The 26951-nt window shown below is 39.2% G+C and overlaps 1 long non-coding RNA gene across 2 annotated transcripts in view; it reads right to left on the bottom strand.

The window, feature by feature from the left end:
- Positions 1-22037, bottom strand: part of LOC131381760 (uncharacterized) — a 30842-nt gene extending 8805 nt beyond the window's left edge. For both annotated transcript variants that reach the window (XR_009210681.1, XR_009210682.1), the window contains exons 1-2: positions 21907-22037; positions 15618-15804 (exon numbers count right to left, since the gene is read on the bottom strand). This is a non-coding gene — a long non-coding RNA (uncharacterized LOC131381760). The remainder of the gene's footprint in view (positions 1-15617; positions 15805-21906) is intronic.
- Between the last annotated feature and the right edge of the window lie 4914 nt (positions 22038-26951).

Below are 26951 nucleotides of genomic sequence, written 5' to 3'. Positions count from 1 at the left end.
AACAGAGTGTACAGCAATGGGGATGACAGTGGTGGCAATAGCAGCCATGACCCAGAGTCAATTAGCTTCAGGTAAACCCTCCTAAAATGATATACACAGATGAATAAGAATGCCCTGTCCTCACAGAATTTATACTTTGGCAGCTACAGAAGATAGAAACAAATTTATTTCAATAATATAAATAAGAGTGACAACAGCTAACATTTATTGAGTCCCTATTATATTCCAGACACTGTGTTACACAGTTGATCCTTGCTATAGAATCATGATGTAGGTATTAATATAATTATTATTTTAAGCCTAGACAACATGATGAGACACCATCTGTACAAAAAATTTAAAGATTAGCAGGCGTGGTGGCACTCCCCTGTAGTGCCAGCTACTCAGGAGCCTGAGGTGGGAGGATTGCTTGAGTCCAGGAGGTCAAGGCAGCAGTGAGCCGTTATCACACCCCTGCACTCCAGCCTGGGCGACAGCGCAGGACCCTGTCTTCCTAAAAAAAAAAAATCTTATTTTATAGATGGAGAAACTGAGACTTGGGTGGAGTGTGGGTATTAAGCAGTTTGCTCATGAATGTGCAGGAAGTAGATCCTTAAGTTAGAATTTAAACTCAGGGAAAAACATATAAAACATTGTGAACACAAAACCCATAGGTCAGGCGGGAAGAAAGACTTGGGGAGATGCCTAAGTGAAGTTGCTATTAAGGCCATTTTCTCAATAGACTAGCACCTTGCCTAGAATATTGTTAAGTACTTTTTGAATTTTTGGGGTGTGAATAGTCATAATGAACTTATGTGTTTAGGGGAAGGAAGTGGCAAGAATCATACTTTATGTTGGAATCCATGTTTTCCTCTATTTTTCTCTTGGTTTGAAGAGAGACAGGAGGGAGAGGCTTTAGCAGCCAGGCTTAAGAACAGAGGGAAATCAAATCTGCCAAGTGAGGGACGTGCCAAGAATTCAGGTCCTAGAGATTATGGTGGATTCAGGCATAGATAGCTAGGGCAATTAGAATATGCAAGTAATCAGCCAGAGCTAATTAGTTAACAACAGACTTCTGGTTTAAGCTCTGAAAACCTGAAGTTGCAAAGCAGCTGAATCAGCTGAAGTAAGGTTTTAGGTGTCAAAACTATCCCAGAGTAGAACATACAAATTGAGGCAGCAAACATAATTATGAATAGGTCTAAAATATCAGGAGTGGAAGATTTCTAGTTTTCTTAAAGATAGCAAAGAAAACCAAAGATGAAGTTGTTAATAAATGTTAAGATTTATTCTGACAGGAATGTGATTTGTACCTAAAAGATATGTTTCTTTTATAACACTTTGTGTATAATGAATAACCAATTTATAGTATTATTTTAATAAATGGTTACATATTTAGATTTAAACATTTACTTCTCAACAGAGCTAACTTATAGAGCTCAAAGGATTATCGTAAACAGATTCTAGCTAGGAAGCTATGCTTCTGAGTCCTGACAGGACAGCTCAACGTTGTCTTACATGAGAAACCATATGAAATATCTGATGGGGGCCGGGCACGGTGGCTCACACCTGTAATCCTAGCACTTTGGGAGGCCAAGGCAGGCAGATCACGAGGTCAGGAGATCGAGACCATCCTGGCCAACATGGTGAAACCCCGTCTCTACTAAAAATACAAAAATTAGCCAGGTGGGGTGGCACGTGCCTGTAGTCCCAGCTATTCGGGAGGCTGAGGCAGGAGAATTACTTGAACCTGGGAGGTAGAGGTTGCACTGAGCCGAAGATGGTGCCACTGCACTCCAACCTGGGTGACAGAGTGAGACTCCATCTCAAAATATATATATATATATACATCTGATGGATGGGAGATGGAAGGATGGAGAGCGTGGCATTGGTTATTAATATACCCAATGCAAAGCTCAAAAGCAGGTTACAAAACTTCCTTTTGCTTAGATCCCAGGATCCCTTGGAGAAAGCTTTGGGACTGACAGGTACCTGTGATATTGAAACTGGGACAAAGAAGGGAGACAAAATCCACCCAACTTCTATGCAGGATGGGGCTGGGGATTAATATATCAGGAAAGGAAACAATTTACCATATAGTAAAAGATTCCTATTGGTCAACAAAGAAAAAATTTTTTTCAGTTATTCAGATGGGGTGAATAATACTTATCTGTCCTCGAGTTCACTGCTTTTATCTTGTCATCTCCATTCTATGAGCTGATCTACTGTTGTGTTGTGTTGTGTTGTGTTGTGTTGTGTTGTGTTGTTTGAGACAAGGTCTTACTCTGTCACCTAGGCTGGAGTGCAGTGACACAGTACAGTCACATCTCACTGCAGGCTCAACCTGCTGGGCTCAACCAATTCTCCGGCCTTAACCACCACCCCCCTCGACCCGCTGCCACCAGCCCCCAGTAGTTGGTGGCATATGCCACCACACCCAGTTAACTTTCGTAGGAACAGGGTTTCACTATGTTGCCCAGACTGGTCTCGAACTCCTGAGCTCAAGCGATCAAACCACCTCTGCCTCCCAAAGTTCTGGGATTACAGGCGTGAGCCACTGCACCCCACCTCCAGTAGGTTTTTAATTTTGGTTATTGTATTTTTCAGTTTTCTATTTTCCATTTGATTTTTTAACTTCTATTCTTTGCTGAGATTTTCTATACTTTTACTGATTTCAAGTGAAATCATAATTGCTTGTTGATGCATTTTTATAATGGCTGCTCTAAAATCCATGTCAGATAATTCCAGCATCTGATACGTTTCAGTGTTGGTGTAATGTAATTGTCTTGTCTCATCTAAGTTATGATTGTCCTGGCTGCTAGTATGATAGGCGACTTTCTATTGTATCCTGGACATTTGGGCTATTGTGTTAGGAAATTCTGGGTCCTATTTAAATCTTCTATTTTAGCAAGCAGTCACTCTGCATATGTTTAGCTTGCAGGTCCTGGTCTAATTGTAGACTGTGGTTCCAATGACAATTTGATTTTGTTTTCAGGGCCTTTGGTGTGCTATTTTGATCTGCTTAGTTCCTCTGATGACACCAAGGTTCCCACTGATCCCTGCAGTTACCTCATGTGGGGACAAAAGGCACTTCCCCAGTCCAGGCCACCTGTGCCTCTACATGGGAGAAGGAAGTGTCCAATCCCTGGAAGGAAAAGTAGTTTCCCAGGGTGACTTGTCAAAAGAGCTTCTACTCTATCCCTCTTGTCAATGGAAGTCCTATTAAATCCAGGGGAGGAATAACCCTACCTGGGCCATCTTCTGCTACTAGATTAGAATTCATGAAAAACAGGGACTGGGCTGCCTTCTGCTGCTGAGTGGGGAGGATCATAAGATACCTGGCCACTGTGCTGCTCCTCCCCTCTCATATTCCTAGCCAGCCTGCCTTCTGCTTTTTAACTTTAGAGTGCTCCTGTGGTTGCCTCATGCATTATTTCCAGGGTTTATAGTTGTTCTTGGCAGGAACAAAGAGTTACAAGTCTATGCCATCTTATCTGGAAAGGAAGCCTACTAGAAAGATTTTTATTTTATTTTATTTATTTATTTTTGCCACATAAGGGGTTTCTCTCTGTTGCCCAGGCTGGAGTGCATTGGCATAATAATAGCTCACTGCAACCTTGAACTCCTGGGCTTAAGCAATTCCACCTGCCTCAGTCTCCTGAGTAGCTGGGGTTATAGATGCAAGCCAATGGCACAGCTCAGAAAGAATATTTTTAAAGATAATACAGTATTGTCATTTGAATACACTCTAACCAATCTTTGAGGGACTTGAAATGATTGAACAAATATTATTGAACACTTACTAGGTGGCAGATAGTGTGCCAGAGATATGGAAATAAGATGGATATGGTTTCTGCCCTCATTTTGAGGAGGGCAGGGGGAGAAATCAGTAGAGTGTGGAATTATTATTAGTGGGAAGAATTATATTTGGAGGCCAAAAGGGTATCACAGAAAAGAACACCTTATCATTTTTCAGTCTTCCACTGTGGTGGCAATACGACAGAGACCAGAAGCACACTATGACTGGAAATATAGGGAAATATGCCAACACCATGATGATAGTGAAAGCAGTAGCCTGGAAAGCACTATTAAAAAATAGAATGCTGTGATGTTTTCCAATGAAGAACATAAGCCACATTGACCAGTCAAGGGAATTGATAGTGGGTAGAGGCTCAGGCCAATTCTCATTGCCTCCCAGAACCACATTGAACAGAGATGTAGGAAATGGTATGACTATCACAAGGATTCTTTGGACAATAATAGGAAACATGAACACGAGATAACTAGGGCTGCATTTCACACAACTAATGAAAAACAAGGTTAAAAAGAACAAAGCTGGTGGCATCACATTACCCAACTTCAAACTATACTATAAGGCTACAGTAACCAAAACAGCATGGTACAAGTACAAAAAACAGACACATAGACCAATGAAACAGAATGGAGAACACAGAAGTAAAGCTGCACACCTACAGCCATCACTACAAAACTTTGACGTAGTCGACAAAAATAAACAATAGAGAAAGGACTCCCTATTCAATAAATGGTGCTGGAATAGCTGGTTAGCCATATGTGAAAGAATGAAATTGGACCCCTAACTTTCGCCATCTGCAAAAATTAACTCAAGATGGATTAAAGATTTCACTCTCTTTTTGAGACAGGTCTTGCTCTTTCACCCGGGCTGGAGTGCAGTGGTGCAATCTCAGCTCACTGCAACCTCTGTCTCCCAGGTTCAAGCCAACCCCCCACCTTAGCCTTTTGAGAAGCTGGGACTACAGGTGCATGCCACCACACCTGGCGAATTTTTGTACTTTTTTGTAGAGATGGGGTTTTCCTTTGTTGCCCAGGCTGGTCTTGAACTTGGGGTTCAAGTGATCCTCCCGTTTTGGCCTCCCAAAGGCCTGAGATTACAGGCATGGGCCACTGCACAGATTAAAGATTTAAATGTAAGACCTCAAACTATAAAAGTCCTCTAAGAAAACCTAGGAAATAACATTCTGGATTCTGGACATCAGCTTTGGGAAAGAATTTACGACTAAGTCCTCAAAAGCAATAGCAACAACAATCTTTTAAAAAATGACAAGTGGGACCTAATTAAACTAAAGAGCTTCTGCACAGAAAAAAAGAAAAAGAAAAACCAACCCGCTGTCAACATAGTAAACAAACAACTTACAGAATGGAAGAAAATATTCCCCAAGCTATGCATCCAACAAAGGTCTAATATCCAGAATCTATAAGGAACTAAAACAATTCAACAAGCAAAAAATAAATAACTCCATTAAAAAATAGGCAAAAGATATGAACAGACACATAGAAGCTGCCAACAAGCATAGGAAAAAATGCTCAACATCACCAGCCATCAGAAAAATACAAATCAAAACCACAGTGAGATACCATCTCACACCAGTCAGAATAGCTATTATTAAAATTTTTTTTAAATAACAGGTGTGGGGAGGCTGTGAAGAAAAGGTAATGCTTATATACTGTTGGTGGGAATGTAAATTAGTTCAGCCATTGTGGAAAGCAGTTTGGAGATTTCTCAAAGAACTTAAAACAATGACCATTCACCCCAGTAATCCCATTACTGGTTATATACACAAAGGAAAATAAGCCATTCTACCAAAAAGACACATGCATGCATAGGTTAATTGCAGTGCTATTCACAATAGGAAAGATGTGGTCTCAACCTAGGTGCTCATACAGAAAATGTGGTGCATATAAACCATGGAATACTGCGCAGCTGTAAGAACAACAAAATCATGTCCATTGCAACAACATGGATGCAGCTAGAGGCTGTTATCTTAAGTGAATTAACAGGAACAGAAAACCAAATACCACATGTTCTCACTTATAAGTGGGAGCTAAACATTGAGTACTCATGGACATAAAGATTGGAACGGTAGACACTGGGGACTACTAAAGCAGGGAAACAGGGAGGGATGCAAGGGTTGAAAAGCTACCTATTGGGTACTTTGCCCACTACCTGAGTGATGAGATCATTCATACCCCAAACCTCAGAATCATGCAATATACCCATGTAACAAACCTGAACAGGTACCCCCTGAATTAAAAATAAAAGTTAAAATTAAAAAAACAATTAAAAAGAAACAGACATTCAACAGACAATGAGAGGTAAGAGGGTAGATGTTCTCTTAGCATGAAATTCAATGCTGGATTGTTTCATATTTATGGTTTTATGATAATCAGTGTGCAAAAGACCTGATGATGTATTTTCATTGATAACTCATTCATCTATTTATAAATGAACAAGCATGCATGGTCATTTCTATTTTTTTTAATTTTTAATTTTTGTGGGTACATAGTAAATATATGTATTTATGGGGTACAGGAAACAGTTTGATATAAACACAATGCATAGTAATCACATCAGGGTAAATTATGTCTCCATAACCTCAATCACACCCTTTCTTTGTGTCAGAGACAATCCAATTATATTCTTAGTTATTTTTAAATGTACAATAAATTACTGTTGACTGCAGTCACCCCATTGTGTTTTCAAATACTAGATCTTATTCATTCTATGTATGTTTTTGTACCCATTAACTGTCCCCACTTCTCCCACCCCACTACCCTTCCCAGCCTCTGGTAACCATCATTCTGCTCTCTCTTTCCATGAGTTCAGTTCTTTTAATTTTTAGCTCCCACAAATGAGTAAGAATATGTGATACTTGTCTTTCTTTGCCTGGCTTATTTCATGTTGCATAATGACCTCCAGTTCTTTTCATATTGTTGAAAATGACAAGATCTCATTCTTTTTATGGCTGAATAGTACTCCATTTTGTACGTGTACCACATATTCTTTATCCATTCATCTGCTGATGGATACTTGGATTGCTTCCAAATCTTGACTATTGTGAATAGTGCTGCAATAAACATGGGAGTTCAGATGTCTCTTCTACATACTGATTTATTTTGTTTTGAATATATACCTAGCAGTGGAATTGCTGGATGATGTGGTAGTTCTATTTTTAGTTTTTTGAGGAACCTCCAAAATGTTGTCCATGGTGGTTATACTAATTTACATTCCCACCAACAGTGTGCAAGGGTTTCCTTTTCTTCTCATCCTCGCCAGCATTTGTTACTGCCTGTTTTTTGGATATAAGTGATTTTAACAGGGGTGAGATAATATCCCATTGTAGTTTCAATTTGCATTTCTCTGATGATCAATGATATTGAGCACCTTTCATATACCTGTTTTCCATTTGTATGTCTTGTTCTTGAGAAGTGTCTACTCATATATTTTGCCCATTTTAAAATTAGATTATTCGATTTTTTCCTATAGAGTTGTTGGAGCTCCTTATACATTCTGGTTATAAATCCCTTGTCAGATAGATAGTGTGCAAATATTTTCTCCCATTTGTGGGTTGTCTCTTCACTTTGTTGATTGTTTTCTTTGCTGTCCAGAAGCTTTTAACTTGATGTGATCCCATCTGTCATTTTTTGCTTAGATAGTTTGTGCTTGTGGGATATTACTCAAGAAACGTTCCCCATCTAGTGTCCTGGAGAGTTTCCCCCATGTTTTATTTTAATAGTTTCATACTTTGAGGTCTTATAATTAAATATTTAATCCATTTTGATTTGATTTTGTATGTGGCAAGAGATAGGGGTCTAACTTCATTCTTTTGCATATGGATATCCAGTTTTACCAGCACCATTTATTGAAGAGACCATCCTTACCCCAATGTATGTTTTTGGCACTTTTGTAGAAAATGAGTTCACTGTAGATGTATGGATTTATTTCTGGGTTATCTCTGCTGTTCCATGGGTCTATGTGTCTGTTTTCATGCCAGTATCAGGCTGTTTTGGTTTTTTGGTTACTATGGCTCTGTAGTATAATTTGGAATTAGGGGCCAGGCGCGGTGGCTCACACCTGTAATCCCAGCACATGGGAGGCCTAGGCGGGCGGATCACAAGGTCAGGAGATAGAGACCATCCCGGCCCACATGGTGAAACCTCATCTCTACTAAAAATACAAAAATTAGCTGGCCATGGTAGCACACACCTGTAGTCCCAACTACTTGGGAGGCTGAGACAGGAAAATCGCTTGAACCCGGGAGGCAGAGGTTGCAGTGAGCCGAGATCGCACCACTGCACTCCAGCCTGGCAACAGAGCAAGACTTTGTCTCAAAAAATAAAAAAATAAAAAAGAAAAAAGAAAAGAAAAAAAATTAGCTAATGTGATTCCTCCAGTTTTGTTCTTTTTCCTTAAGATTAGCTTTGGCTATTCTGGGTCTTTCGTGGTTCTATATAAATTTTAGGGTGTGTGTGTGTGTGTGTGTGTGTGTGTGTAGGATGTCATTGGTATTTTGATAGGGATTACATTGAATCTGTAAATTGCTTTGGGTAGTGTGGACATTTTAACAATATTGATTCTTCCAATCCATGAACATGGAATATTTTTTCCATTTTTTTGTGTCCTCTGCAATTTTTTAAATCAATGTTTTATAGTTATCATTGTAGAGATCTTTCACATCTTTGGTTAATTTGTAGATATTTAATTTCATTTGTAGCTACTGTAAATGGGATTACTTTCTTAATTTTTTTTTTTTACCATTTGTTTACTATTGGCACATATAAATGCTACTGATTTTTGTATGTTGATTTTTGTATCCTGCAACTTTACTAAATTTATATATTGGTTCTAATTTTTTTTTTGGTAGAGTCTTCAGGTTTTTCCAAATATAAGATTATATCATTTGCAATCAAGGATAAGTTGACTTCTTCCTTTCCAGTTTTGATGCCCTTTATTTCTGTCTCTTGTCTGATTTCTCTAGCTAGGACTTCCAGTACTATGTTAAATAACAGTTGTGAAAGTGGGCATCCTTGTCATGCTCCAGATCTCAGAGGAAAGTCTCTCAGTTTTTCCCCATTCAGTATGATATTATCTGCAGGCCTGTCATATATGGCTTTTATTATGTTGAGATATGCTCCTTCTAGCCCCAGTTTTTTGAAGGTTTTTATATCAAGGGTGTTTAATTTTATCAAATGCTTTTTCAGCATCAATTAAAATGGTCATATGGTTTTTGTCCTTCAGTCTGTTGATATAATGTGTCACATTGATTGATTTGCATATGTCAAACCATCCTGGCATCCCTGGAATAAATCCCACTTCGTTATGATGAATGATCTTTTTAATATGTTACTGAATTTGGTTTGCTAGTATTTTGTTGAGGATTTTTGAATCAATGTTCATCAGGGATATTGACCTGTAGTTTTCTTTTATTGATGCATCTTTGTCTGGTTTTGCTATCAGGGTAATATTGGTCTCATAGAATGAGTCTGAAAGTATTCTCTCCTTTATTTTTTCAGAATAGTTTGAGTAGGATTGGTCTTAGTTCTTCTTTAAATGTTTGGTAAAATTCAGCAGTGAAGCCATCAGGTCCCAGGCTTTTCTTTGCTGGGAGACTTTTATTACAGCTTTGATCTCATTGTTTGTTATTGGTTTGTTCAGGTTTAGGATTTCTTTATAGTTTAATCTTGGTAGGTTGTATGTGTCTAGGAATTTATCCATTTCCTCTAGGTTTTCCAATTTATTGGCATATAGTTACTCATAGTAGCCTCTAATGATCATTTGAATTTCTGCAGTATTGGTTGTAATGTCTCCTTTTTCATCTCTGATTTTATTTATTTGGATTTTTACTCTTTTTTTCCTTACATAATCTCGCTAAACGTTTATCAATTTTGTTTATCTTTTCAAAAAATGAACTCTTTATTTCATTGCTCTTTTCTGTTCTTTTTGATTTTATTTATTTCTGCTCTGATCTTTATTATTTGTTTCCTTCTACTAACTTTGGGTTTGGCCTGCTCTTGCTTTTCTAGGTCTTTAACATACATCATTAGGTTATTTGAAATTTTTTTTTCTTCTTCTTCTTTTTTTTTTTTTTTTTTTTTCGAGACAGAGTTTCACTCTTACCACCCAGCTGAAGTGCAATTGTGTGATATTGGCTCACTGCAACCTCCGCCTCCTGAGTTCAAGCAATTCTCCTGCCTCAGCCTCCTGAGTAGCTGGGATTACAGGTGCCTGCCACCATGCCCAGCTATTTTTTGTATTTTTAATTGAGACAGGGTTTCACCATTTAGGCCAGGCTGGTCTAAAACTTCTGACCTCAAGCGATCCACCCATCTCGGCCTCCCAAAATGCTGGGACTGCAAGCGTGAACCACCACGCCTGGCCTCTTCTTTTTAAATGTAGGCACTTACAGCCATAAACTTCTCTCTTAATACTGCTTTTGCTGTATCCCATAGGTTTTTGTATGTTACGTTTCCATTATCATTTGTTTCTAGAAAGTTTTCAATTTTCTTTTTAATCTCTTCATTGGCCCACTGCTCATTCAGGAGTGTATTATTTAAATTCCATGTGTTTGTATCGTTTCCAAAATTCCTCTTGTTTTTAGTTTCTAGTTTTATTCCATTGTAGTCAGAGAAGACACTTGATATTATTTCGATTTTTTCTCAATGTGTTAAGACCTGTTTTTGGATCTAACATGTGGTCTAAACTTGAAAATGATCTGTGTGTTCAGGAGAAGAATGTGTATTCTACAGCCATTGGATGAGATGTTCTGCAAATATCTACTAGGTCCGTTTGGTCTATAGTGAAGATTAAATCCAATGATTCTGTGTTGATTTTCCGTCTGGATGATCTGTCCAGTGCTGAAAGTGGGGTGTCGAAATCTCCAGCTATTATTGTATTGGGATCTATCTCTCTCTTTCTCTCTAATAGTTACTTTAGATATCTGAGTGTTCCAGTTTTTGGTGCATACATATTTAAAATTATTGCTTAATTGACCCCTTTATCATCATGTAATGACCCTCTTTGTCTCTTTTTATAGTTTTTGTCTTGAAATCTATTTTGTCTGATATAAGTGTAGCTTCTGCCCTTTTTAGGTTTCCATTTGCATGGAATATCTTTTTCTATCCCTTAATGTTTAGTCTATATGTGTCTTTGTAGGTGGAAGTGTGTTTCTTGTAGGCAGTAGATACTGAGTCTTGTTTTTTCATCCATTTGGCCACTCTGTGTCTTTTGATTGGAGAGTTTAGCTCATTTACATTCAATGTTATTATTGATAAGTAAGGACTTACTCCTGCCATTTTGTGATTTGTTTTCTGGCTGTTTTGTGGTCTTCTCTTCCTTTTTTCCTTCCTTCCTGTCTTCCTTTGAGTGAAGGTGATTTTCTCTGGTCGTATTTTTTTTCTTGTTGTTTTGTTTGTTTTTGTTGTTGTTGTTGAGGCAGAGTCTCGCTCTGTTACCCAAGCTGGAGTGCAGTGGTGCAATCTCAGCTCACTGCAACCTCTGCCTCCTGAGTTCAAGCAATTCTCTTGCCTCAGTCTCCCACGTATCTGGGATTACAGGCATGCACCACATTGCCTGGCTAATTTTTTTGTGCATTTTCAGTAGAGACAGAGTTCCACCATGTTGGCCAGGCTGGTCTCCAACCCCTGACCTCAAGTGATCCACCTGCCTTGGCCTCCCAAAGTGCGGGAATTACAGGCGTGAGCCACTGCGTCCGGCCTGGTTGTATGTTTCAATGTCTTGATTATGTTTTCTTCCAGTTTTATTGAGGTATATTCGACAAATAAAAATTGTATATATTTGGCCAGGCGTGGTGGCTCACACCTGTAATCCCTGCACTTTGGGAGGCTGAGGCAGGCACATCATGAGGTCAAGAGATTAAGACCATCCTGGCCAACTTGGTGAAACGCCATCTCTACTAAAATACAAAAGGTAGCTGGGTTTGGTGGCGCATGCCTCTAATCCCAGCTACTCGGGAGGCTGACATAGGAGAATCACTTGAACCTGGGAGGGGGAGGTTGCAGTAAGCCGAGATCACGCCATTGCACTCCAACCTGGGAGACAAGAGCTAAACTTCATCTCAAAAAAAAAAATTGTATATATTCAAGGTGTACAACATGATTATTTGATATACATATACATTGTGAAATGATTGCCACAATCAAGTGAACACATCTATCATCACACTTACTGACCATGTTTTCGGGGCAGGGAGGCAGCAATGAGGACACTGAAGATCTGCTCTCTTAGCAAATTAAAGTATATAATACATTATTAGTAACTACAGTCACCATGCCATATGTTAGACCCCCAGAACTTATTCATTTTATAACTAAAAGTTTATACCATTTGACCAATATCACTTCATTTCCCTGCCCCCAGCCCATGGCAATTACTGTTCTGCTCTGTGCTTCTATGAATTCATCTTTTTAAAGATTCCACATGTAAGTGAAATCATACAATATATGTCTTTCTGTGTCTAGTTTATTTCACTTAGCATAATGTCCTCCAGTTTTATCCATGTTGTTGCAAAAGGCAGGATTTTCTTCTTTTTTATGGCTGAATAATATTCCATTGTGTGTACGAATATGTGTGTGTATATAGTGTATATATGTATATACACTAATTTCTTGCTTTATATTTTTTATGCATTCATCATATGATTTTAGATTTGAGGTTACCATGAGACTTGCAAATAATATAAACCATTATTTTAAACTGATAACTTAATTCTAATTGCATAAACTAACAAGCAAAAAGAAAACTAATACTCTGCACTTTAACTTTGTCTCCCCACTTTTAAATTTTTTGTTGTTTCTATTTATATCTTATTGTACTATCTATGTCTTGAAAAGTTGTCATATTTATTATTTTTGGTCAGTACATCTTTTAATCTTTTCTATTTAAGATATGAGTTGTTTACACACAATTACAGCGTTATAATATTCTGTATCTTCAGATGATTTCTTATTACTCAGTAAATATCCTTTCCTTTCAGACTGAAGAACTCCCTTTAGCATTTCTTGTAGAGGTCTGTAGAAGAACAGGTCTGGTGTTGAAACCCCCCAGCTTTTGTTTGTCTGGGAAACTCTTCATTTCTCCTTCATGTTTGAAGGATGTTTTCACCAGATATGCTATTCCAGGATAAAAGTTTTTCCTTCAGCACTTTAAATATGGCATGACACTGTCTCCTGGCCTATAAGGTTTCTATTGAAAAGTTTGCTGCCAGATGTACTGGAGCTCCATTTTATGTTCTTCGTTTCTTTTTTCTTGCTGCTTTTAAGATCCTTTCTTTATCCTTGACCTTGGGGAATTTGTTGATTAAATGCCTTGAGGTAGTCTTCTTTGGGTTAAATCTGCTTGATGTTCTGTAATCTTCTAGTGTTTGGATACTGATCTCTTTCTCTAGGTTTGGGAAGTTCCCTGTTATTTCTTTGAGTAAACTTTCTACCCCTATCCCTCCACCTCCTCTTTAAGGCCAATAACTCTTAGATTTGCCCTTTTGAGGCTATTTTCTAGGTCTTGTAGGTGTGCTTCATTCTTTTTTATTCTTTTTTATTTTGTCTCCTCTGACTGTGTGTTTTCAAATATTCTGTCTTCAACCTCACTAATTCTTCTGCTTGATCATTCTGCTGTTAAGAGACTCTGTTGCATTCTTCAGTATGTCAATTACATTTTCAACTCCAAATATTCAGCTTCTTTTTAGTTATTTCAATTTATTTGTTACATTTATCTGATAGAATTCTGAATTGCTTCTCTGTGTTATCTTCAGAATTTCTGTCGGCATTTCACTGAGTTTCCTCAAAACAGCTATTTTGCATTACCTGTCTCAAAGGTCACATATTTCTGTCACTCTGTGATTGGTCACTGTTGCTTTACTTAGTTTATTTGGTGAGATCATGTTTTCCTGGATGCTTCTGATGCTTGTGGATTTTGTCAGTGTCTGGCAATGAAGAGTTAGGTAGTTATTTTAGTCTACACAGTCTGGGCTTGTTTGTACCTGTTCTTCTTGGGAAGGCTTTCTGGGTATTTGAAGTTACTTGAGTGTTGTGATCTAAGTTTTTGGTCACTGCAGTCGTATCTGCATTATGGGGCACCCCAATCTCAGTAAAGCTATGGCTCTTGCACACTTGTAGAGGTACTGCCTTGCTGGTCTTTGATACGATCCAGAAGAATTCCCTGGATTACCAGGTATAGACTTTTGTGCTCTTTCCTTACTTTCTCCCAGAGTCTCTTTCTTTGTCCTGAGCTGTCCAGAGCTCAGGGAGAGGTGTAAAGCACCCCTGTGGCTGCCACCACTGGGACTGTGCTGGGTCAGACCTGAAGCCAGCACAGCACTGAGTCTTGCCCAAGGCCCACAGTAACCACTCTCATCTGCCACCGGTGTTCACTCAAGACCCTAGAGCTATACAATTAGTGGGTGGCAAAACCAGCTAGGCTTGTTTCCTTCCCTTCAGGGTAGTGATATCCCCCTGCCCGGGAGGATCTAGAGATGCCATTGAGGAGCCAGGGCCTGGAGTTAGAAACTTTAGGAATCTACCATATCCTCCACTACTCTGGCTTAGCTGGCACCTAACCCACAATACAAAGTCCTTCCCACTCTTCCCTCCTCTTTCCACAAGCAGAGAAGTCCCTCCCTATGACCACCACTGCCCAAGGGCCATTATTTGCCTGACTACTGTCAATGTTCACTCAAAGGCTCTTCAGTCAGCTTGTGGTGAATGCTGTCAGGCCAGGGACTATCCCTTCAGGAAAGTGGGCTCCCCTTTGGCCCAAGACAGGTCCAGAAATGCTGTTCAAGAACCAAGGCCTGGAAGCAAGGAGCCCAAGAGCCTACATGGTGGTCTACCCCACTGTGGCTGAGCTGGTACCTAGGTTGCAAGACAAAGTCTCCTTTACTCTTCCCTCTTCTTTTCTTAAGCAGACAGAGCCTCTTCCCTTAACCACCCCAGCTAGGAATTTGCTGGGTCACACTTGAAGCTAGCATGTCTCTTGAGTCTCACCCAATGCCCACGGCAAGTACTGCCTGGCTATATTATTCAGGGCCTAAGGGCTCTGTAGTCAGCAAGTGATGAATCCTGCCAGTACTAAGTTAAAGCCAGCAGATTCCCTTCTGCCCCGGGGTACGTTTAGAAATGTCTTCTGGGCTCTAAGGCCTGGAATGGGGGCCTCAGGATTCTACCCAGTGCCCTATCCTACTGTGGCTGAGCTGGTATTCAAGTTGCAAGACAAAGTCCTCTTTACTCTTCCCTTTTTTTCCCTCAAGCAGAAAGAAGGAGTCTCTCCCAGTGCTGTGACCTGTGCTGCCTGAGGTTTGGGGAGGCATGGCTCAAGCACTTGCGTGGCTGTCCTGGCAAGTATCTCACTAAGCCATGTACCCCACAAGTCCAATGGCTCCCAGCCCACAACAGCACCAGGACTTCTTAGGAATTGCAGTCCTTGTAGCCTAGACTGCCTTTCAAGTTTATTTAGGATCCTAGAGCACTTTAGCCCACATTAGTGAGGCTTGCCAGAACTCAGGTTCTGACTGCTGGGATGGGCGATTCCCCTCTAGTTAAAATTGGTCTAAATGCTCCCTCCATGGGCACTGCTTGAGTTCTGCCCAGTGTTGCTTTCTGCTGTGACAGGTCAGCTCTAAGTTCCAATACAAAATCCCACAATCACTGTGCTTTCCTTCTCCCAAACGCGCGGATTCTCTCTTCATGTCATGCAACTGCCACTGGGGAATGGGGGAGGGGTGGCATCAGTAATTTAAGACTGTCTTTCCTACCCTCTTCAATGCCTGCTTCAGTGATATAAAGTTAAACCAGGTACTGTGAATGCTCACCTAATTTTTGATTCTTATGAAGGTGATTTTTTGTGCGTGGACAGTTGTTTAATTTGGTGTTCCTGTAGGGAGGATGATCAGTGGAGGCTTCTATTCAGCCATCTTGCTCTGCCTCTTCATGTTTCTATTATTAAAAACTTCATGTTCTTTTTTTTCCCCCTGGCTCAGTTATAACTATATTGTCTGCCTGTTAAAAATAATAATAATTTAAAAATAAGGTTGATACTAAAGTATCTATGGTGATATGCAGTGAAAGCAGTGCTTACAGAAACATTTATAGCATATATATTAAAAAGAAGATTAAAATTAACCATCAAACTTTCCATCTTAGGACACTATAAAAATAAGAGCAAATGATATCCAAAGTAAGCAAGGAAAAAAAATGAGAGCAGAAATCAAAGAAATTGGAAATAGGAAATAGAGAAAATCAACAAAACCAAAATATGTTTATTTTATATTTTATTTTATTTTATTTTATTTTATTTTATTTTTGAGATGGAATCTCGCTCTGTCACCAGGCTGGAGTGCAGTGCCACGATCTCAGCTCACTGCAACCTGACTCCCTGGTTCAAGCAATCCACCTGCCTCGGTCTCCCAAAGTGCTGGGATTACAGGTGTGAGCCACCATGCCTGGCCAAGATGTTTCTTTTAAAAGATCAATAAAGTCAATAAATCGTAAACAAAAAAAAGTGAGAAAGAAAACAAGAAAAGCCAGGCGCGGTGGCTCACACCTGTAATCCCAGCACTTTGGGAGGCCGAGGCGGGTGGATCACGAGGTCAGGAAATCGAGACCATCCTTGCTAACATGGTGAAACCCCATCTCTACTAAAAGTACAAAAAATTAGCCAGGCGTGGTGGCAGGCGCCTGTAGTCCCAGCTACTCGGGAGGCTGAGGCAGGAGAACAGCATGAACCCAGGAGGCGGAGCTTGCAGTGAGCCAAGATTGCAGCACTGCACTCCAGCCTGGGCAACAGAGCGAGAGTCCATCTCAAAAAAAAAAAAAAAAAAAGAAAACAAGAAAAAAGAAAGAGGACATAAATTACTAATATCAGAAATGAAAAAAGGGCATCACTACAGATCCCATGGACATTAAAAGATAATAAAAGACTATTATAAACAACTCTATGCCCACAAATTTAGATGAAACAGACCAACTCCTTGAATGATACAATCTGCCAAAACTCACACAAGAAAAAAATGGACAATTTGAATAGGTCTATATCTGTTAAAGAAATTGAATCAATAATAGCCTTTCAAAACAGAAAGCACTAGGCCCAGATGGGTTCACCTATGAATTTTACCAAATATTTAAGGAAAAAATTATGCTAATTATCTACAATCTCTTTCAGAGGATAGAAACAGAGGGAATACTGTCTGACTCATTCTGTGAATCCAGGATTACACTAGGATTTTCTTGTAATACCAGACAAAGGCATTACAAGAAAACTGCAGACCAATATACTCTCATGAGCATAAATGCAAAAACCCTCAACAAAATATTAGCAAATGGAATCCAACAATGTATAAGAGTTATACACATGACCAACTGTGATGTATTCCAGGTGTTAAGGCTGATTCAACATTTCAAAATGTATTAATGTAATCCATCACATCAAAAGACTAAAAAGAAAAATTAAGTCAGGTGTGATGACTCATGCCTGTAATCCCAGCACTTTGGGAGGCCAAGGTGGGCGGATCACGAGGTCAGGTGATCGAGACCATCCTGGCTAATATGGTGAAACCCCTTCTCTACTAAAAATAAAAACTAAAAAAAAAATTAGCCAGGCGTGGTGGCAGGTGGCTGTAGTCCCAGCTACTCAGGAGGCTGAGGCAGGAGAATGGCGTGAACCTGGGAGGTGGAGCTTGCAGTGAGCCGAGATCGCACCACTGCACTCCAGCCTGGGTGACAGAGCAAGAGTCTGTCTCAAAAAAAAAGACAAAAAAAAAAAAAAAGTCAGCTGGGCGTGGTGGCAGGTGCCTGTAATCCCAGCTACTCGGGAGGCTGAGGCAGGAGAATCACTTGAATCTGGGAGGCGGAGGTTGCAATGAGCTTAGATTGCACCATTGCACTCCAGCCTGGGTGACAGAGCGAGTCTCCGTCTCAAAAAAAAAAAAAAAAAGGGAAACATTATATGATTATATAAATAGGCGTGGAAAGCATTTGACAAATTCAACAACCACTGATAATAAAAACTCTCAGTAAATAGGAATACAAGGAGTGTCCTTGACTTGATAAAGAATATCTATAAAAATCTACAGCTAACATCATACCTAAAAGTGAGAAACTCAAAGCTTTCCCATTAAGATCATAAACAAGGCAAGGGTGTCCCCTCTCACCACTCCTTTTCAATATTTTGCAGTATTTTACTGGAAGTACTAGTTAATGCAATACAACAAGAAAATTAAATAAAAGGTATACAGATTGGGAAGAAATAAGTAAAACTGTCTTTGTTCACAGATTATATGATCATCTATGTAGGAAATTCAAAAGAATAGATAAAAAAAAACTCCTTGAACTAAGAAGCAATTATAGCAAGGTTGCAGGATTCAAAGTTAATATCAAAAGTCAACCACATTTCTATATGCCAACAATGGACAAGTGGAATTCAAAATTAAATACAAATACCCTTTACATTAGCACCCACAAATGAAATACTTAGGTATAAATCTAACAAAATATGTAAAAGATCTTTATGAGGAAAACTACAAAACTCTGAAGAATGAAAGCAAAGAAGAACTAAATAAATGGAGAAATATCCTATGTCCATGGTTAGGAAGACTCAATATTTTCAATATCCCAGTTTCCCCCAACTAAATTTATAGAGTCAATACAATCCCATTCAAAATCGTAGCAAGTTATTTTGTGTATATTGACAAAGTGATTTTAAATTTTATTTGTTTATTTGTTTGTTTGCTTATTTGAGGCAGAGTCTCACTAGGCTGGAGTGAAGTGGTACAATCATGGCTCACTGCAGCCTTGACCTCCGAGGTTCAAGCGATCCTCCCACCTCACCCTCCCACATAGCTGGATCTACAGGCACATGCAACCATGCCTGGCTAAGTTGTTTATTTTTTGTAGAGATAGGGTTTTGCCACGTTGCCCAGACTGGGTTCAAACTTCTAGACTCAGCAATCTGCCTACCTTTGCCTCCCAAAGTGCTGGGATTACAGGCATGAGCCACCGCACCCAGCTGATTTTAAATTTTATACAGAAAGGCAAAAGACCCAGAATAACCAACATAATATTGAAGAAGAACAAAGTTGGAGGATTGAAACTACCTGACTTCAAGACTTTCCATAAAGCTACCGTTATCAAGACAGTGTGGTATTGGTGAAAAGAATAGAGAAATAGATGATCCATGAGCAAAAACATGAATCCAGACACAGATCTTCCACCCTTTACGAAATTTAACTAAAAATGGATTATAGAGGCCAGGCACAGTGGCTTGGCCTGTAATCCCAGCACTTTGGAAGGCTGAGATGGGTGGATCACCTGAGGTCAGGAGTTTGAGACCAGCCTGGTCAACATGGTGAAATCTTGTCTCTACTAAAAATATAAAAACTAGCCAGGCGTGGTGGCGGGTACCTGTAATCCCAGCTACTTGGGGGGCTGAGGCAGGAGAATTACTTGAACCTGGGAGGTGGAGGTTGCAATGAGCTGTGATCACACCACTGCACTCCAGCCTGGGTGACAAAAGAGAAGCTTCCTCTCAAAAAAAAAAAGATCATAATGGATCATAGACCTAAATATAAGAGGCAAAATTTTTAAACTCCTAGAAGATAACATAGGAGAAAATCTAGATAAACTTGGATATGGCGATGACTTTTTAGGGACAACATTGAAGACATGATCCATGAAAGAACTAATTGATTAGCTGGACTTAGTTAAAAATCAAAACTGCTGCCCCCAAAATACAATGTCAAGAGAATGAGAAGATAAGCCATAGATGGGGAGAAAATATTTGCATAGACACATCTGATAAAGGACTGCTATCCAAAATATACAAATACTTCTTAAAACTCAACAATAAGAGAAAAAATAACCCAATTTTAAAAATTGGGTGACCAGGGGTGGTGGCTTATGCCTATAATCCCAACACGTTGGGAGGCTGAGGCAGACAGATCACTTGAGGTCAGGAGTTCAAGGCCAGCTTGGCCAACATGGTGAAACCCTGTCTCTACTAAAAATAGAAAAATTAGTTGGGCATGGTGGCCACATGCTGTAATCCCAGCTACTTGGGAGGCCGAGGCAGGAGAATCACTTGAACCCAAGAGGCAGAGGTTGCAGTGAGCCGAGATCATGCCACTGCACTCTAGCCTGGGTAACAGAGCAAGACTCTGCCTTTAAAAAAGTAAAAATGGGCCGGGCGCAGTGGCTCACGCCTGTAATCCCAGCAGTTTGGGAGGCCGAGGCAGGCAGATCACAAGGTCAGGAGCTCGAGACCATCTTGGCTAACACGGTGAAACCCTGTCCTACTAAAAATACAAAAGAATTAGCCAGGCATGGTGTTGGGCTCCTGTAGTCCCAGCTACAGGCGCCTCCCACCTGCGGCAGGAGAATGGCGTGAACCCGGGAGGCGGAGCTTCCAGTGAGCCGAGATCGTGCCACTGCACCCCACCTGGGCGACAGAGGGAGACTCCGTCTCAAAAAAAAAAAAAAAAAAAAGGCCAAGGACCCGAACAGAGACTTCATCAAAAAATATGTATAGGTGGCAAATAAGCATATGAAAAGATGCTCCACATCACATGTTATCAGAGAAATGAAAATTAAAACAACAATAAGATACTACCATACTCCTATTATAATAACCAAAATCTGGAACACTGACAACACCAAATGCTAGTGAGGATGTGGAGCAACAGGAACTCTCATTCATTGCTGGTGGGAATGCAAAATGGTACAGCCACTTTAGAAGACAGTTTTGGCTGTTTCTTACAAAACTAAACATATTCTTACCATATTGTCCAGAAATCATGCTCCTTGTCATTTACCTAAAGGCATTTACCTAAAGGAGTTGAAAACTTATATGCACACACATTTATTGCATTTTTTATTCATAATTGCCACAACTTGGAAGCAAGCCACATATCTTTAGTAGGTGAATGGATAAATAAACTGTAGTTTTGTAGACAATGGAATATTACTCAACACTAAAATTAAACGAGTTATCAAGCCACAAAAAGACATGGAGGGTCTTTAAATGCATATTATTAAGTGAAATAAGCCATTCTGAAAATGTTGATGTATAATTCCAACTATACATCATAGAATGTGTGATGTATGTATGTATGGATGGATGAATGGTTGGATGATGATTCTAACTATAGGGCATTCTGGAAAAGGCAAAACTCTGGAGACACTAAAAAGATCAGTGGTTGGCAGGGGTTAGTGAGGGAGGAAAGATTGAATAAGTGGAGAACAGAAAATTTTAGGACCGTGAAAATACTCTGATACAAATGTTGGATACATGACCTTAAACATTTTTCCAAGGCATACAATGTAAAATACCAAGAGCTAACCCTGATATAAACTATGGACTTTGGGTGATTATCATGTGTCAACACAGTTTCAACAGTTGTGACAAATATGTCACTCTGGTGGTGGATATTGATAATGGAGGAATCTATGCATTTGTAGGGTGATGGGGATATATGGGAAATCTCTATACCTTCATCTTTTTTTTTTTTTTTTTTTTTGAGATGGAGTTTTCAGTCACCCAGGCTGGAGTGCAATGATGTGATCTCGGCTCACTGCAACCTCTGCCTCTTGGATTCAAGTGATTCTCCTGCATCAGCCTCCCGAGTAGCTGGGATTACAGGCACCTGACATCATGCCCAGCTAATTTTTGTATTTTTGATAGAGATAAGGTTTCACCATGTTGGTCAGGCTGGTCTTGAAGTCCTGACCTCAGGTGATCCACCCATCTTGGCCTCCCAAAGTGCTGGGATTACAGGCATGAGCCACCGTGCCCAGCCTATACCTTCATCTTAATTTTGTTGTGAAACCAAAAGTGCTCTAAAAATAGTCTTTTTTAAAAAGATGGCAAGAAATTTAAAAATATATTATCTATGATATTGGCTCATAGAACAGTGGGGTTATTTTCTTTTTTCTTTTTTTTTAGAGACAGGGTCTCTGTTTCCCAGGCTGGAGTGCAGTGATGCAATCATGGCTCAGTGAAGCTTCTACCTCCTTGGCTCAAGTGATCTGCCTGCCTCAGCCTCCCAACTAACTGGAACCACAGGCATGAGCCACTGCGCCTAACAGAACAGTATTTTTTTAACAACTCACTGTGCTATAGTGATAGTCTGTCTGCAAAGCAAACCCGTGGGGCAGTTAGCCATACAATAAATAGTTGATTCAGAGTGGTGTGGAGATACTCAAGTTTCCTACTCTCAGATTTCTGCAGGTTTCCATAAGGGCTTGAAACACAACCACACTTAGTTGAATTGGTGACATGCAAGGGGGTTACATAATAATTAGTGCATTATGAGGAAATTGCCTAGTTCAAATTACAGTATCCGTGTGTGTGAGACAGCATCAATAATGTAACCATCATTTCATTGAAACACCTGTCAGGTTGTTTCAAGTGCTTATGATGGATGCCTGTGATCTACTGAGCTGAAATAGTTTTCATGGATAATTGGGAAAATCAGAGCATGTCCATAAAGCAAAAATACCTCCAGCATCCTCAAAAGTTTGAAAATTTCTAAAGTAAATCAATTAGCTCAATAATAACCTCTAGCCTCCCTTTCTTTCAGGATTTTTCAATTTTATATTGATATTGAATACAATTTTCAGTACATTTCAATACAATTAGTGCCTGTCCTCTGTCTATGTACTTGCTCTAGTATATTTATCTTCATTTGGGATAATGTTCATTACTGCTACTTCTTCATTCGTAATTCTATCCAATTTTTTTTGCAAAGTATTGCACATAGCTATTCTACACTTAAATTTCCAGTGTACTAAATTTTTATTTGCAGCAATATTAAAGTTGATTTTTTTAAAACTTGAATCTTAAGCCAGGTACAGTGATGCGTGCATGTAGGCCCAACTACTCAAGAGGCTGAGGTGGGTGGATCCCTTGAGTCCAGGATTTCAAAGCCAGCCTGGGCAATATAGCAAGAGATAATTTCTTTAAAAATTTGTTTTAACCTTTGATCTTAAAACTATTGAAATGAAATAAGTTTATTGAAAAAAATTAGAACATGATGGAGTATAGAAAGTAATAAATAGAATTCACAGGGTTAAGGGTTTGTTTTGGTATGGGCTTTTCCAAAGCATCAACAAAGCATCACCCTACCTGAAGTCATTTTGTAGTGTTGTAGGACTACAAGGTAATAAGGCACCCACTGTGATCCCCTATTTTGAAGATGAAAGGCTGAAAGCCTGGAGAGGCAACAAGAAAGGCAAAGCCAAGCCACTTGGAGGCCGTTCCCCCAATGCAGCTGGTCAGTTGTAATGGACTTTGTGATGACTAGCTACCATATTAGACATTCTCTAATCTGACTCCTTAATCACAGTGAGAGCTCTGGAGGGGAAAAGACAAGGGATTCTATATTAGGATCCACATTTGCTGCAAAGGAACAAAAATGATTAGATGGAGAAAAGATAAGTTGGCCCACTCAATAAAAAAGAAAGGGAAAGCTAAAGGGGGAAAAAAAAGAAAAAGAACGTGGCTAATAAATCATGGGATGTCACAGTAACCTGATTTTTCACAAAACTGTATAACTCATTCTGAAGCTAAAGAATAAACCGACACCTAAGGACATCCCATTGAATAGGAAAGATACAAATGATACTTTTCATGATTTGGCATAACTGGAAAGTGGTAGATGTTTTTAACATAAAGTCCTAATACTGTGATTACTTATAACCCCAGACATTTTACCTAATCCTCTTAGGCAATGAACGGACTAAAGAACAAAAAGTATTAAAATGAAACCTCTAGTTCATATTATAAGGTAAGAATTCAAATGGCCCCCAAATAAATAAAAAACACCCATCAAGATGATTCTACGGAAAAATTGCAAGATATGGCTGGGCGCGGTGGCTCATGCCTGTAATACCAGCACTTTGGGAGGCCAAGGTGGTTGAATCAGGAAGTCAGGAATTCAAGACCAGCCTGGCCAAGATAGTGAAACCACATCTCTACTAAAAATACAAAAATTAGCGAGGCGTGGTGTCGGGCACCTGTAATCCCAGCTACTTAGGAGGCTGAGGCAGGAGAATTGCTTGAACCCGGGAGGCGGAGGTTGCAGTGCGCCAAGATCACGCCACTGCACTCCAGCCTGGGTAACAGAGTGAGACTCCATCTCAAAAAAAAAAGAAAAGAAAAATAGCAAGATAGTTATATCTTGATATTTTTGACAAATACCAAGCAACACCTACATAGGACTTCTACAGAAATGCTGAAACAAAACCAGACTGGAATAAAGGACACAATTTGCAGGTAAAGGGCACACTTGGGAAGAAGAAAATTTTACATAATTGCTTTGATTCTCAAGGAGATTAAAGAAAACATGGGCTCCACAAAAACAAGGAAAAATGTCCAATAACCCTAACTCTATCTCTAATTATCCATGTAATCTTTACTAAAACAAATGAACAAAAACACACTTTAATAATTTTTTTCATCATCTTTAAGGGATAAACGAAAATAAATGTTCATGCTATGTAGGAAAGGACTAGTAATATATATTGAATCTTTTTAAACACAGAATTAAACTTACATAACTCTGGTAAATGGTGAGAGAGAAGAATGTAAATCTTGTAACTCTTAAAGAAGAATCTTAGTGTATAATGATAATCATTTAATTGTAATAGTCTAGGACAAAATTCTCAGAGCACGCAAACAAAAATTGCAAGTTGGAAAGCTAGGAGCCATATTCCCTGTCATAAAACACAGAATAGAATAGAATAAAAATACTAATTCAGTGATGTGATTTTACTATAATTTTATTTTTAAATATGAGTAAAATATGAACAAAACCACTTTCATTTTCTAAAACCAAGTTCAGGTGGTACAAGAAAGTGGGGATTCTTAGCTTCAAGGTGTTATGGAACCTTAGCTATGGAAGAAATCTCTGAGGCTATCTATGAAAATATTTAATAGCTTAACACATTCTATTGTTTCATTTCAGACTCTGATCAAAATAATGCCAGTCAGCTGAGCCAAGTGTATATGTTCCTCACTCAACCCCAGACAGCTTCATAATGGTTCATTAAGCAGCTAGACTTGTATTACTCTCAGCCACAGGCTCACAGATCCCACCCAATGGACACATCTTTGGCATTATCCTTGCTCTTGGTGCATCTCACTTCATTTTGCTATTCAGAGGCAGCTCAAGAGAGATTTTTGTGTCCTAGAAAAAAAAATATTTTAAGCAGCCTTGTCCATGCACTGATTTTATTTGTTTTGTTGAATATGTTCAAAACAGGAGTGCTAGGGAATTTAGTGATTCCACAACTTAAACTTAAAAGGAGAAATTCAAGTCAATTGTTGGGTAGGTGGCAAGGAGGTACACAGAGAGCATACTTCAGGACTATAACATGTGGCTCTTTTGTGAAGAGGAGTATCTTGCTCTCATGACCTGAAGAAAATCCTGAATACAAAGATTCAAGTCCACTTATTCAGCTCTTGAGATGATAGGGTATTACCTATGGAAAATCCTTGTATGTAGAATTTTGCTTTGGTCCTGTGTTGTCAAAATACCAGTTTGTGGACCTCCAGGGCTTGCAAAATGGTCATTTTAAATGAGATTTTAACTGAGTTTATTATTTTCTAAATATATTATATATTTCAAGCAAACATTTTGTATTTTTATTTATTATTGTTGTTGTTATTATTATTATTAATTTTATTATTATTATTATTTTGAGACAGAGTCTCGCTCTGTCGCCAGGCTGGAGTGCAGTGGCACGATCTTGGCTCACTGCAACCTCCGCTTCCTGGGTTCAAGCGATTCTCCTGCCTCAGCCTCCCGAGTAGCTGGGATTACAGGCACGCGCCACCAAGCCTCACTAATTTTCGTATTTTTAGTAGAGACATGGTCTCACCATGTTGGTCAGGATGGTCTCGATCTCTTGACCGCATGATCTACCCGCCTCGGCCTCCCAAAGTGCTGGGATTACAGACATGAGCCACTGCGCCTGGCCTTGTATTTATTTTCTAATGATCTTTTATTATAAGTCATAATCTTAAAAATAAAGAAAAAATTAAACCATCGGAACATTTGGCTAGATTACAATTCATAAGTGCTGACATCTAGTGGTTGTTACTATTCTTTGATAAAGTACTATCTAGGTAGTACAGTATTATGATGCTGGCTGCATCGTAATACTTGATTTAATAGTATTTACTTCAAAATTTAGGTCATACTATTTCTCTTTGTAAAACTGATGCATTTGAAATACTTTTGTTAAGAAAAATCATTCTGAAACTTTGGAATTAAACACAGAGTTTTCAAACATTTTTCCCCTGCAAGTATGCGATTCACAAGTACAGTACTTTTCCATGATAACATCCTGCTGCATGCAGTGGTTTTCAACAAGGGCCTGGAAGACAGATGAGAAGTCCTAAGAGATGGGTAAGAAGTTGTTCAAACCCCTTGAAACTTACTATTTTTAAGTTTTTCTTTCGTGTCTGCTTAGGAAGGCAGATAGAATCACTGGATAGTCATGATGCTTAAATTCATTGGGATTTCCTGGAAGCTTAGCTTTGGTACCATTTGATAATCACAAAGAGCATTTAGAATGAAAAGATACAGGCCAGGCATAGTGGCTCACATCTGTAACCCCAACACCTTGGGAGGCCGACGGAGGATTGCTTGAGCCCCGGAGTTTGAGACCAGCCTGGGCAACAAAGTGAAGTGAGACCCCGTCTCTGGGAAAAAAAAAAAAAAAGAAAGAAAGAAAGAAAAGAAAAGAGAAAAGAATTAGCCAGGTGTGGTGGTGTGTGTGCCTGTGACATGGGAGGTTGTCAGGAGGATCACTTGAGCTGAGGAAGTTGAGGCTGCAGTGAATCATGAGCCAAGGTTGTGCCATCGTATTCCAGCCTGGGTGACAGAGCAAGAACCCAAAAAAGAATGAAAACATACTTATTAGGCATGTGCCATTCCTAACCTAGGGACACAAGATGAATTCGTGTGAACCTCACTGTTGACCAATTTTAAGGTAAGAAAAACAAATGTCATTAAATAACTGCAATTTATTATGACAGGTAGAATAGGTGAACTATGGTAAGGAAATGCAAAACATGTAGGAAGAAATTGGAGGTAAGAAGAAAAAACTTCACATAGGAGTGATCTCTAAACTAGGTCTTGAAGATCATG

The sequence above is a fragment of the Hylobates moloch genome, unplaced genomic scaffold (assembly GCF_009828535.3).
Source record: "Hylobates moloch isolate HMO894 unplaced genomic scaffold, HMol_V3 SCAFFOLD_2, whole genome shotgun sequence".
In the NCBI taxonomy this organism is placed as follows: Eukaryota; Metazoa; Chordata; class Mammalia; order Primates; family Hylobatidae; genus Hylobates; species Hylobates moloch.
This window is presented reverse-complemented; position numbering and strand designations above follow the sequence as displayed.